The sequence below is a fragment of the Aphelocoma coerulescens genome, chromosome 6 (genome assembly GCF_041296385.1).
Source record: "Aphelocoma coerulescens isolate FSJ_1873_10779 chromosome 6, UR_Acoe_1.0, whole genome shotgun sequence".
Lineage (NCBI taxonomy): Eukaryota > Metazoa > Chordata > Aves > Passeriformes > Corvidae > Aphelocoma > Aphelocoma coerulescens.
In genome coordinates, this window is record NC_091020.1 from 28,176,494 (window position 1) to 28,191,005 (window position 14,512).

The 14,512-nt window shown below is 41.0% G+C and overlaps 1 protein-coding gene across 13 annotated transcripts in view; it reads left to right on the forward strand.

Moving 5' to 3' along the window:
- Window positions 1-14,512, forward strand: part of TCF7L2 (transcription factor 7 like 2) — a 173,528-nt gene that overhangs the window by 22,313 nt on the left and 136,703 nt on the right. The gene's annotated exons all lie outside the window — the stretch shown is intronic.

Consider the following 14,512-nt stretch of genomic DNA (forward strand, 5'->3'; position numbering starts at 1 on the left):
ACTTTTTCTCTCTGTGACCCTTGCCCTTGTCTCACGTGCACACCTGTGCCTTATTCCCGTGCCAGCTTGGCAAAAATAAACACCCTGTTAGGGTTGCTGCCCCCTCCACCGTGCACTAAGTGCCTGCCTTGCTCAGGGGTACGAGTGGCTTTGTTGCCTTGTGGATAAGGGTGATAAGGGTGTGGTCTGGGGATATTACCCCATACCCCAGCCTTCAGTGGGGCAGGAGTAATGGTTGCAAAACTGGGTCCTGATTTCTTGCCAGAGCCTTGTCTGCTGCCACCACTTCCCTGCCCAGTGCTGGGGTCAAGTGCTGGGGATGTGGTGAAGATGTTGTGACCTCTTTCTGCCGGTTCAGTGTTTGGCATGTTGGGGTTTCTTCCTCCAGAGCTTGACAGGCACAAATCACCAGATGATGGGCTTTGTGTGGGAATTGATGTCTCTGTGTGGTTTTGGAGTTTTCGATTGGGTGCTCCTAAGATGCTGGGAAGCCCTCCAAGGGAACGACCTGTGGGATTGATGCCAACTGTCCTTTCAGAAGTGACCTGAGACACTTGGAGCAGTTCCCAGTGTTCAGAATTATCCTGAAATACCAGCATGATGTAAAAAACAAATGTAGAATTGCTAAATGTATGTTGTCCAAAGATTTCTGTGAGCTGTCGTAACCCTTGCTTCAAAAAAACCTCCCACAGAAAACAAAACCAAAAAAATCCCCACCAAATCCTCCACAAAAAAACCCTGGTGGCCTTCTCATCCTTTTCCTCAGCTGAGCATCAGGCCATGGTGAGTCTGATTTGTCTCTGTCTATAAACCATGCATCAGAATAATAAAAAAAGATGAAAATGAAAGACGTGCTTGTAATTTTTTGGGGAGGCATTGATGGTATTAGAACAGAAAATGTGAACCAGAGACACAAAATACTGTAATTTTTTTCAGGGCTTTGATTTGTATCTGACTTAAATTTTAGTGTAGAGACACAGAATGATATTTTCCAGGTTCCAGTAAGTTTTACTGTATCTGCTTTCTATCTGTTCAGAATTTCTCCTTGCTACTTCCAGAAGCAGAATATTTTATATACCATTGCTTTAACTACTTTTTGATCTGAACTTAATAATCTTCTTTTACAATGTTTAGGTTAAAGAGATTTTTATGGTGTGCTGGTATTGGCTTTGAAATTCTTTAGTCACTGATGTCTTTGTTGCTCATTAAGCACTTTTTAATTTTTAAACCAAGACTGCTATCTAAATGTTGGTTTCTTTCAGTGGAGGTCTTTTTCTAATTATTAAAAGTGTTCCTACATTTTCAGCCAGCTAGCTGGATTTTTCATTTAAATTATGTACAGCAACTAGTATTGCATGTTAATATATAATTGCATGCAAAGTGATATTGTGGAAAATCACTTAGAAAGGGATTTTCTTTCTCTAAAGCAGAAAGAATAAGAGCAAAAGTAGCCAAGGGATTGATCACATTTGTAGTAAATACTATAGATACTGGTGTACATGGCTGTTTGAAATTACCAGTGCTGTATCAGAGATAATGCCATGTTTATGAAGGCACCAGAAAAACATGAATGTGTGTTAGATTTACTTGGCCCTCAGAAAATAATGCTTCTTTTAATCTGGAACAAGCTTTCTTGAACAACTTTGGGGAGGCAAATGATGTCTTGTCTAATTGGCAAAATCAGCCCTCCAAGAAATGCATGGTATTGTCAAACGCAGAACTCATGACTTTGCCTGCAAATATTTTGAATGTTATTATGGGAGTTGAAGTGTTTCACTAAAAACTGGGACTCGTGAGTCTTCTGCCCTCTCTCTGCCAGTACACTGAAATCTGGAGCTAAATCTTTCTTGTGCTGACTGCCCAACTTGAGAAGCTCAGGGCTTCATCTTCAGTTATGCTCAGCTTTTCATAATTGTCCCTGGGGCAGTTCTGGTGGGTTGTGGTTGTGGGACCCATCAGAAAACAATCTCATTTTAGCCTCTGTCTAGACTTGCCTCTCTGCTTGAGTTTGCAGGGCTGCAAAGTCAGGGCAGCCTGCACCTGTCTCACAGGCTGCTGGGTTTGAGTTTGGGTGAGGCTTGTGTGTGCAGGTGAGAGGTGTTTCCAGGGTGCTGCTGCTGCCCTGCACAAGTGTGGTGAAGCCCCAGTCCTTCAGCATCTGCCAGAAGCCATGGTGTAGCTGGAGGGCAGAGGAGCTTGCACCGTCCTGCTCTACGCAGGGCTTCTCCCCCCGTGGCGCTCGCTGGGAGATGGGAAGGTTTGGTGTCAATCGAGTTCCAGCTTTTCTCCGGTAAGTATTTGTCGATTGAAATTGAAGAATTGTGAGCACAATTCATCTTAGTGCACAGAGAGCAGCGGGTGCAAGCAGAGCTGACTGGGACCAGACATTGACATACGGGCCGTCATCAAACTAATTGTTGTTTGAATTACCTGTTATGATCCGATGACAAATCTGCTTCACTCCTGCCACTGGAGCAGAAAATGTAGCTTGAATTGGCGTGATGTTAGCAAGTGTAAACTGTACTTCAACAAGATGGATAAACCCAATTATGGGGCAGACCTGCAGAGAGAAAATCCATTTAAATCTCGTAATGTTAAGCAGAGCTGTGTTTAATTCATTTGGACCAATTTGGGAATGATGTATGAGTGTTGGTGAACATTAGTCAAAGGGAGAAGAGCCGGAGAAAGAGATGCAGTGCTGAGGCAGGATGGCAGAGGAGAGCTGCACCATCTCAGTGGTTAGCACTAATGGCTGGGGAAGGCTAAAATGACAAAAAGATGTACTAACTGCTTGTACGAGAACAGCCCAGTGTAAATGAACCAATAAGAGAAACATATGGAGCAGAAAGAAGGTGTAGTATTTTTCTTAAAACTATTGATCTTTCCCATTGAGAAGGAAATACATATAAATTGAAAGCAGCGTTTTGTTGGCTCATTTTTTTTTCTTACTGGCTGCCACAATGTGTGAAGGGCTTTTTAAAATTATTTTTCCCCCAAACTTCTTGGGATTTTTAAAATTTGTTGAAATGCAAGAGAGGAGGAGAGTTTTTTTCTTTGTTTTTTTCTTACTATTTTTTCAAGAACAGGGGGTAGGGACTGATCACTTCCTTGTGGTCTTTCTTAGTTCTGTGATTGTTTTGTGGGATGTATTTAATGTGTGCTTATGCAGAGGTTTTCCAACTGCAGCTTTCAGAATTTTAAGAGAAAATAATCAAGCACCGTGTTGTGCAGAATGATTGACGTATTCCAGAGGATGAGGATGTTGTACACTAATGGCCTAAGAAACTGTCACTGATTATTTACTGGTATAATACCCATAATGTGTGTACTGGGCAGCTGCAAAATGCCACAAAAGATACAAGTGTACAATCTCACGGAGGAGTTGCTTTGGTAGGACAGAGAGGTTGAACAATGAATGTATTTGACTCTGTTGTTCGTGGTCCTCAGTGGGTTCCAACAAAGCTAACCCAGATCCATGTGTCTGTCTCATTTCAGACAAAAGAAAAAAAAAGTCATCTTATGTTACTCATTTAAGGCCCTTTCTGCAAAATGTAAAAGTCACGAATGAAGAGGCAGTGTTCCTGTTTGAATCCCTCTGTGACTGCTCCTGCCTTGCTGGGCATCCTCTTGCTTCCTTCTCATGGTCGTGGTGCTCTGCTCAACTCTTGCAACTGCTGGTAGCAAATAACATGGGAGAAGGGAACCTGTCCCAGAGTTATGGGTCTCCAAGTTGGGCTGTTGAGGTCAGGTAGTCATTTTGAGACATTTCTGGAGGCTGTTAAACCTATAGTGCAATAACCTGCTGCTGCTATGTTAAATTTAGGACATCTTAGTAATTTCTTATTTCTGGTACACCAGAAAGCTCACTGTAATAACAAAAGGGATTCTGCAGGGCTTTATTAAATAAAATACAGAGAGAAGAGTTGGTCTTCGTTTTCAGTCATCTATACTTCAAAGCAGATTAATTTTGGAAGGCATGATTTCATTTTGATATCTGTTAAATCTGAGCTATTAAAAATATTTTCAAACAATTTTATTTCTGTGCTTGGGACTCTGAATGAGTACCACTTCATTGTAATGAAGACAGATCCATCAGCCTTTTTGGGAAGGCTGGTAGCCTGTGTTCCTGTCTTGTCCTAAAAGTCCATTTAGCCTCCGTGAAAACAAGCTAAGAAAGCCTGCTTTGAGAGGATCAAAGGGATTGAGCTCCAGGTTGTTTAAAAGGCCTAGGACATAGTGGTGCTGGCAGAAAGGTGTTTTATTCCTTTTTCTGGATGTAGCCATGTGGTAATGGCAAAAGGAGCAGTACAATTCACTGTGAGCTGTGACATTGAGGTGTACCAGTGTTACTTAGAGGGTCTGTGTGTAGGTAGGTCCTTCTGGGAGAGCCTGGAGGAATCTGTATTAAAATGACAATGTATAACATGCTGTGAGTGTCACATGAGCTCGGTTCTGGCACCATCACTGTGGGCGAGCCCCATCACTCACCCCTCCCCTCGCTGTGGGATCAGCAGAGACAACTCAAAAGCTCTGGGGACTTCATGGTAGCTACTCTTACATTGTCAGCACTTCCTCTTGTAATCCCTGCTCTGAGAATAACCAAATATTCAGACTTAGCAACTGTTTTTCCTGCCTAGTAACTTCATCTCCCACAATATCTGCCTTTGAGAATGTGTCTGGATTGCCCAGTGACCCACTCTGTGACAGTGTGTGTTTTCTTTTTTCCCCGTGTGGATCATTCTTTTTTAAGTCCCCAAAAACTGGCACGCCAGCAGCTATGCTTTGGAATTGCTTAATACCTTTTAAAAAATTATAAAATAGCTTTTATTTGTTAAAAAACCAAATTGAAACAAAACCTTGAAGTGCAAAGAAGAGGAATTGAGGGCCTTTTGGTGTCTTGAGATGCGTGCATGTTGCACAGGAATGCTGGGTTCATGCTTAATTAAAAGGTTGCTGTTTGTTTAACGAGGTGACTGCAGGATCTTAGATGCTGACGTAGGAGTCACTCTTGGTTTGGAGAGCATAGGTCATATGGAATGTGTATATTATAGGGATATACTGTGTATCCTGCAACTGTCCTTTAAGGAACATCATTCAGCTGATAAGGATCTTGGATATGGTATTGTTTAAAATGGGAGGAAGGATTCAGAAGTTGTTGAACCCAAAGGTTTGAAATGGCTCTTGACTGTTACAGACAGTTTTGTTTGTCCTTTGGCCTGGTTGTGTCTGCCTCAGTTTGCCCATCTATGAAATAGGACTAGCACTGCTTACCTAATACTTAGCCTGAGGCAAAAGGTCATCTTCTCTGTATTTTGGAAAATGGTGCTGTCTTGAAAGGACTTTGGAGAAGTGGGGTTAAAGTAAATAGGAGCTGGATGAAATGAAAGAACTGAGTTTGCTTGGTTGTTTGGTGGGTTTTTTTGGTGGTTTGTTTTGTTTTGTTTTGTTTTTTTTTAATGCTCCCTTCTCCTGAAGCTCTCTTTTCCTTTTGACTTCGGACCAAAATCGTATGTGAAAACATAAGTTGCTGATTGATTATGCCACTTGTCAGGATGGGAGCTGTGTATTTAGACTTCTTTCTTTTCTCTCTTACTAGATGCTGATTGTGTTCAATAATTATGTATATGGAAGAATTTTCATTATGGCATTGTGGTTTCATGTTCTCAGAAGTGTTTGGAGTGGGGTAGCCATGAGAAGCCAGATTGCATGACCCATTTCAGGCTTTGTTTCTCCCTGACCACATGCATATTTTTTTTTTTTCCTCTCTTGAAGTCTGAGCAAAAGTTGTATTGATTATAGCAACCTCATGAAAAATCCCACTCCGAAGTCAATAGGACAGTTTTACTAAACAGTGATGCCCACCCACTCCCCCTCCATGCTATCATAATTTCCTCCTGCTACAGTGCTCTATAGTCCAACCAAAAATTGCAAGAAAATGAATATGTAGGGCTTGGGCCAAATACACCACTGAGGACTCATCTTCTTGTGTTTACAATCCTGTAAGAGACTGTGCTCACACAAAATACTTCTCCTTGAGATTTTTCTAGAGGTTTAAAAAGATTCTACCACTCCTAAGAGCTGTTTCAGAGCAAATAGCTGATCTTGTAATTTTTAGATGTTAAACTCCCATTTTTATAGTGATATAATATGTTTATTTTTAATGGTGATGAACTATTACTCTAGCAAGTCACCTTTTATAGGGCTGCCTGTAACCAAATCTCAGCAACAGGGCTGTGAATTTAACTCAACAACTTTGTGAACTTCAAAGTCTATCTGGAAATGTGTGATGCTGTGATTATTTGTTGATGATGGTTTTTATTTTTTTTTCCTAACAAGAAACAAACAGAATGGCAAAAGAAAAAAACACCACCCTAATATCACAACGTGCCATGGAATATAATGCTGAACAGTTCTAGCAACAGCATCAACTTTCACTTGCTGCTTATATTTATCATTTTCCCATCTTTTCTGGTAAATGGTATTTTTCAAAGTGCACAAGAAAAGCATGTTTTAAGCATACAGGGTGGGCTGGGTAGGCTTGTTGGAAACCCAGTGCTTCATTTTTTGGGAAAAGTTCAAGCTAGCTAGCATGAATATTATAAGACAGCTTTTTGCATATATCATGTTTCAAGGTATTTACAGAAAATCTGTATTGACTTGTATTTTTGTGTGCTATTTTACAGTTAGACAGAGTGATGGGAGTATGTATTGCATTAGGAGTTGGGCTTTTGGTGTGTTTGTTTTCATTTTTTTTTTCCAATCAGTATGCAAAATATTGGTTGCATTGGTGTGAAGTGAGGGGAACCAAATGAATTGGTTTTCTGTCAAAAACCACAAGCAGAGTACGTAGGGTTTTGATTTCTGCTTTAGTGGTTCTGTTATCGTTATTATTTACAGCAAGAGTGGCTTTTTATCTTTGAGCTTGTGCTCTTTAGCCTACTTTGCAATTGAGTTCTTGGTTTTGTGGTTTTTATCAGCAATGTTCAGCCTAGCTTCCAGAGTTCTTAATTTTGCTGTTTGCAAGTCCCATTTCTAGCTAGATCTTTAAGGTAGATAAGTAGGAAAAGTGCTTGAGAATTACTGTAGGGTAAAATTCCTCTCCTTGACCATGACAAACTGGATGGAAACAGAACTTTTTGCTTTCAGGAAAGCTACCTAAGGACAAATCTGCCTCTGAAACTGGTTGAAGAGCTGTTTCTCTCAAAACCGTGTCCATGTCTAATACCTCACTGATTCAGGACATAATTAAATTATTTAATAATGACAATTGAAAGAATTAAAGAAATTGTTTAATTTCTACTACAAGTGACTCTGAATGCTTCTTTCAGTAATTATTTTACTTCATATTGCCTATATAAAATACATACTGAGGAAGAAAAAATACTCAGGACCCTTGAATTTCCCACCTGAAGATTGATAATGAATGTTTGGAAGGTGAAGAATTTATGCTTTTTAAATTTACCAGGCATGAAAACTCTTGTGTTTTCACGTTTGAGAGCAGTGGAAGCCTCTTGAAGGTGAAAGCTATTGGTTTTTTTCTAGCATCATGCTCTTAAGATCTTGTACTGTTTAAGCAACATGAAATGCTGTCAGACATATGATAAAACTGAGAAACAGAAAGTCTGTTTGCTCCCATCAATAACCTTGGGAAAGCCAGTAGTGATGAAAGTGCTTGATTCAGTCACTACTGCCCCTCACCCCCTCACACACTGTGCAGGATCTTTCTTTATGATAGACTAGCCTTTATAGGACAGTCTTTCACTGTACATCTCCACTTTCATCTCAGTGTGATCAACTCATTAATGATACTTGATTGAGAACTAAAGCCATCAATTAATTAATTGTTGATTAATAAAGAACTAATGGTGCTTTCTAGTTTAACCACAGTGTGGCCATAAATACCTTTTAGAAGGCTTTGTCTATGTGATGTCTTCCTAAACGTAGAGGAGACTTTCTGTATCTAGAGCACAACTGAATTGTGTCCTGCAAAGCACGGATGGTTCTAGAGAGAAATGTCATTTCTTGAAAGAGAAGGAGTGAAGAGATCAAGGTGGCCCATACATAGTTTGGGGCCCATGGCTTGGGGTGGTGAAGCCTATACTTTGACATAATTTATCTTCCTGGGGTTGGGAAACAAAAGACTACACAGAAAATGAGCAGCAGAATAATTCATCTTATTGATAGGCATGAAATTAGTGGCAGCAGGAAGAGGAAATTTGTTGCCTGTTTTATACCATTTTGCTGCGTGTCCGTCTCTTTTGCTTGCAAGGAATCCTCTCCTGCTTGAAGATTTTATTCTGATTTTATGGCTTGCAGCATCAGGACCGTAGTCTGTCGGTGGTGCAGCAGTGCTTTCACGAGAGTAGGGGTATCGTTTATAGGCACAGTAAACACCCCCTGATGGTTCATTCCAATTAATAAGTGTATAACCCCCCACGTGCTGTAGAAGGTGATTTTATGTGATCTTCTGTGATTAGTGGTGAGAAATGTAGCTTTATATGTACAAACCCATTTTATAAATTGCAGACTATATTTAATTAGCATTATGCACCCACGGCCACCTCATCTACACTTCTGCCGCTAATCCGCCTCCCTGGGACTCCGCTGCTCCAAATGGCTCAGTGTCTTCAGCCAGCATTTACAGATGAATAAATCTGCCAGGGAAGCATTCCCTCCTTATCTGTTTGTCTGTGGAAATATCCCCAAATGTTAACTCTGACCACAAGTCTGAGATGAGCAATTTTTATGTCTCAGCTGCTGGCAGCTCTTCCCGTAGCTAAAAGTGCCATGATTTCTGAAACCTGATGCTTTGTCCTCCAGTACTAGAAACAGGAGTTTAATTCCCCCGGCGAAGGGAGGGACCCAACTTTCCAGCAGAACAAAGTCAGCTCATTTGTTTCTCTTGTTCTTAGTCACCAGGCTTGGAAAGGCTGGATGTGGTGTGTGGAAGTACTTGATTATGTTGTAGGAAGTTCCTGGGATGCTTGCTCAGGGACACTTGTTTTAGCTGGGACAGGGATCAGTCTTTGGGGAGATCCAGGAAACTGGTTTTCTTTGTTACTGGTTCTCAGTTTGTCGCCCACTCAGGCAATATGTTCCTTAGCACCGATGTTGCATTTCGCAGGTCTCTCATTTGAGCAGTTTCCCTTTTCCGTGCCTCCCTCGTTCACTCCCATCTGTTTTTTGGGCAGGGTCAGTCTTTCTCACTCTCTTGTTTGTACAGTACTTAGCACAAAAGGACTCTGTTCTCTGGTGGTGCCTTTGGGCACTGCTGTTAGACAAATAAAAGGGTATAAAGTTTGCATCAAACTTTTTTGCAACCTTTCTTGCACAACGAAGTGCCTGTGCCAATCAGTATAGTGCAGCGATGTCTCAAATGCTGGATGGTGCTGTGTGAAGGATTCAGTATGATTTTGTGATCTGTAACTCTAATATTGTGTTCTCAACCACTCTGGATTGCAGACTTACACATAGTTATAAACACTGCCTCTAAACTCTCACTTTGTGAACAAATATGGTTCCTATAAAGGCAACAGTAGCAGTCTTGTTACTTAATTAAAAAAACCCGAATAATACTTTATGAAGAAATTCCTTTTTTTTTTTTTTTTTGCTTTGGGATTAAAAAGTCGATTTTTTTTTCTGTATTTCTTTAAAGTTGTTTCCCAGAGCAGTAAGTAAGGTTCTACTTAGAATACATGTCTCTGCATAGAAGATCAGGTTCCCTAAAAATAATATAAAATACCTCTGGGTGAATGTGCCCTCATCCCCTCAGGAGACAGTAAATTTTTGGCTTTTTTTTTTTTTTTCTTTGAGCCTCAGAATCCCACAGAAGCAAGCCTGGTATCCAGAAGGCTCAGGCTAATTCTGTGGTGAAACTAGAGAGAGTTGTGCCCTTCCTAACTGGAGATAGAAGACTGTGATAACTCAAGGCCTGAGGACTTTATGAATTTGTCCCAGGGTTTGCACATGTTTTTCCGTATGCTAGGAATGGGTGTGGAGAAGGGGACACTGTGCAGTCCTACAGCTGTATTGGAATGTAGGTCCACATCAGAGATGGTCAGGGGAAATAATTTATGGATAGATGAAGAAAAAAACATAGGGAAGGAGGTATGTGGAGACATCTTTCTCTTCCCTATTTTGTGGATTATTTATTATTTTTCCTCTGAATGTTTGCTGGATCTTTCTTCAGTGATGCTGGAAGTTACATGAAATGGCAAATGGAACCAAGTTATGTATTGTGTCTGCCTCAGCAATCCATACTTCAAGTTAGCTGGCAGTTTAATACACCTAAAATTGAGCTAAGATTTTAAAATTGACTGTTGGACCTTGATAGTCTAAGAAAACGGGTAATGGCATGGAGAGCCAGGCATCTTGGTGTGTTCGTGTGGTTGAAGTCCCAAGAGGACAGCTTGAGGTGGTGCTGGTTGTATTTTAGGTGTGGAAAGTGAGCCATAACAAGGTTGAGTTGATTTAACTCTTGCAAAGAGCTGATGTGGACAGACCTAGGTGTTAAAGACAATGAGCTGAGTATGAGCTCTTGCTTCCATTTGTCACTTAAAAGGTCAAAGGTGGGAGCACCTCCTTGATGGCCAGATGATACGTGCCCCATGCCCTGTCTGGCAGTGTTGGTTTCTTCAGCTGGTGAGGGTCAGGGCAGGGGGCTGGGGAAGCCTGGAGCTGCCACACAGCTGGAGTGTGTTAGTGCTGAGGAGCTGATGGAGTGCTTGCATGTCTGAAGTATGCAGCGCCTCTGGGACATGTGTGAGGCAACACTGTTTACTTGTATCTACTTGTTTGCCGGGATAAAACTGCATAGTGCAAGCTTGTATCCGAGGCCACCTCTGTTATTCCTGGATAGTCTCCAAAAGTATCTCCAGACATTTTTAGTCTCCTCTTCTTTGCCCACAATTTCCTCGGAGCAGTGCTGACCAGAGCCGTGTTGTGACTTTGTTTCTGATCGATGTAGTACCGAGCTGCTGGGCATTAGAGAGGTGTTTCTGGTAAGCACTAGGAACGTGTTTTGCTGTATTCACTTAAACTCTGAACCAAGGAAAATATATGCAGGTATGGTGTTTGATAATGGTTAGATAATAGAAACATCAGTTTGATGTTTCAGCACAGCATTGTTACCTTGAGGAATAGGAATATAAACCAGCATTACAGCTCTTAAGAAGACCCTGCCATGTTCCTTTCCTGTAATTAGAAGAGCTAACTATGATCTTAATCAACAAAATCCTGCTTGGAGCCCTCTAAAAAGAATTTAATTTACTGTAGTAAAGCAAAGCATAGAGAAACTACCCACTGATGGGGCATTTTCTCCCTGACTAGTAGTTCGGCTGATGTGATTTGCTCAATCCCCATGACACTTGCACTGCTTTTCCTCTTTCTTTCTTCTCCTTTCCTCCCCTCCCAATGCTCTACAAAGCTGCCTCAAGAGTGGTCCTCTTGTCACAGAGACTGCAAATGCCACCTTGGGCACCTGGAGTGATCTTCAGCTTCATCTCCTGCAGAGCTGTGGCTTTCTCTGGGAGAAGAGCTCTCACGTGTTTGACACAGATTGCACTGTGCTCCCTCCCAGAAGTACCTGGCTGGGACACTCTGTTGTCTTGTGGGAGTAAGTCACCCTGTTGGAGGTGTTACTGCCAAGGGTTTACGGAGTGTCTGGTGGAATACAAACTCTGTCTAAGGCTTGCTTCCCTGTTTTCTCTTTAGATAAGATTTATGACTAGAAGTCATATCTTCTTTTTTTTTTTTTTTTTTTCATTTGAATTGTGTTAGACTCCTGTGAATGATTTCAGAGTAGTGTTCTTGCCTGTTGCCCTTTTTATAACATATATATATATATATATATATAAATCTCACATAGATGTTATTGTAAGAATTAATTTCTGTTCCCTTCACCTAAGAACCCTCACTGCTGTCCTTTCCTTGATGAACAAAACCAGTTTGAAAGCACCACAATTCCTTGAATTGGGTTTCTAGTGTGATCCCCTTAGGTTCAGCAAACAGAGCATTTCAGGAAGCAGTGTTTTTTTGCAAACTAAATGTCAGATGTGAGGATGAGATAAATTGATGGGCATGTTTTGATTATTGGATTGGGAGAGCAGAAAAGCCCCACCTTTTATTTTGTCTACTTTGTTGTTTCTTGTAAGGCTGTAACTGGCTCTCTCCTTGTCTGTATCTGGTTCCTCAAATGTGTGGGTTCTCCTCTTCCTTCTCCTCCTCTCCCCTTCCAAGTTGTGAATGTTGATTTGGGCAGTCTGTTCCCAACTGAGATCCAGCAATTGTTTGAATTGAAATAGTTATTGTAAGTCGGCTCATGTGGATTTTTTTTTCCCCCCTCTCAAAGTTGGGACAGCCTGTGCAATGTGTTTCATGAAGTCAACAGCTGAATCTTTTAAGTTACACCCTCTTGTCCCTTGCTCTTTCCTCCTCCCTCCTACTTTGGCTGCAGAGTCTGCTGGAGAGGCGGAAAACAAGTTTGGCACCCACATGGTAGAGAGCACTGATTAGTTCCTAAAAGAAGCAGCAAGTTGATTGCTTGCAGAGATGATGTAAGCCATTGCTCTGGGGTACATCAGGTTGGATTTCTCATGCTTTATCTTATAAAGCCTAAATTAACAGCTGGTTTGGTTTGAGTTCTTCAGGATCTGACTAAAGGATTACAGTCCGTTCTCAAGTGAGTCAATCTAGTTTAATTTATTTCAGGTCTATCAAAAAAGATCAATCAAAGCTCTTTTGAAAGTAAAGCTGTAATCGGCCTGTGTACTTAGATGTCAGTGGTTTTGTATTTACTTTGCTTCCCTTGTGGAAAAATGTTCAGACTCCAGCTAAGACTATATTGCAGTGAATTTTTTCTTTTTTAAATAGTCAGGTTTTTTAGAAGGTTACTTGTGTTTTGAGAAACATTGCAGCCTGAATATGCATCTAAGAGTCTGCTCCTGGTTTTTTGTGAATCCTTGAACTTGAAACTGTACTGGTTTAGTGGTTAAAAAATACAAGTAGGAGTTGGGAATCCAGATTCCTCTGCTGATTGCTAGACCTAAGACATGACCTCAGGCATCTCCTTTAATTGCTGTTTGTCTCAGTTTCCCCATTTGTACAATAGGAACAACAGCATTCAAACAGGATCTAGACACAAAGTAGCCTGTGTTTACATAACGGGTGCGATTTAGAAATCAGCATATTCCTCTGAGTGCAACTGCCTGTACACTTTCTTAAATCAGTGGTCTATATTGTTGTCTTAATGCTTGTAGAGCTGGAAATGATGGTACAGCTAATTCTAAACTGAGTTTTTGGCTGCATAGACTAGCTAATCAGATTGTAGGGAGACAGGTTGCTGCAGCCTCAGGAAACAAAGTACTGAACTTGTATAAAACCTCTCTACCAGTTTCTGGTTTTTAAAAACTTTTGGAGCCTGAGTGTCCTGGCAGACTTCATGCCAGATCAGGTATCATCTGGCCTCCTGCCACGGACGTAAACTCCATACCATGGTCTCTTGTTAATTTGACAAGAACATAATTGAGTGCCCACACCCTAACTGGAGAGATGCTGGATGATCTGGTACTGCAGACGTGTGATAAACATCATGGAAATGTGGCCTGATTCTAGCAATTGCACAAGAGATTGTGTGAGTTTGGCTTAATTAATTCCAGAACTGATTTTTAGGGTGTTCATTTCTACGTGCAGTAAAGGTAGGAGCTTGGCATTAAAAAAATCAGAAAAATATGTGGCTGAGGCTTCAACCAGAGATTGCTCATCACCGCCCTTCTGCGTTTTTCCTTTCATGGACTGAATGTGAACTTGGCTGTTTTGTGGCATGTAGCTCTGTCTCTCTGCATCCTGGTCAGGTCCTTCCTGGACTTTTGAGGAGTAGGAGTGGCTCTGGAGAAACCCCATTACAGCTCTTGTCACCAGTCCCCCAGTACCTCCCAGTGACTGCCTTGGGAAGCTCGTGGAAGTGAGGTGTTATGAAAAAATCCTTTGGAAAACAGAAAGGGTGTCTTGCAAATGTTTTCAGCAGCAGAGAGTTTTGCACAGCAAAATGTCCATTTAGTACTTGGTGCATTCTCTCTCAAGGAAAGATTTTCTTGAACTTTTTTTTGTGATTGAGTAGGCCATTACTTGTTCATTTTTACCTTTCATCTTCAGGTTTATTAAAAAAAAAGTAAAAGAAGTCAAATTCAAATTGGTAGATTTCTGAACACACTTGCAAGTTCAGCTCCCTCGTGTTGTTCTTAAGTGCATTATTTTTCATGTAATTATGAGTTAGAAATACATAGTGGTATTTTCAGCTGATAACAGGTTGTCTTTTGAGTTTCCTGAACTGCTGGTGGCAGTTTTGATGGCGATGGAAATGTCTGAGATGGCCTTGCCTGTTCCTGGTCTGTGTTACAAATCTCTGCTATGACCTGTTTGGGTTCTTGCTTAAGAAAAGCTTCCATATATATTTTAAATATCAGAAATAAATGGCTTAAGTTCAATTTAGGTACCATTTGTCTGAGTCTTTTTG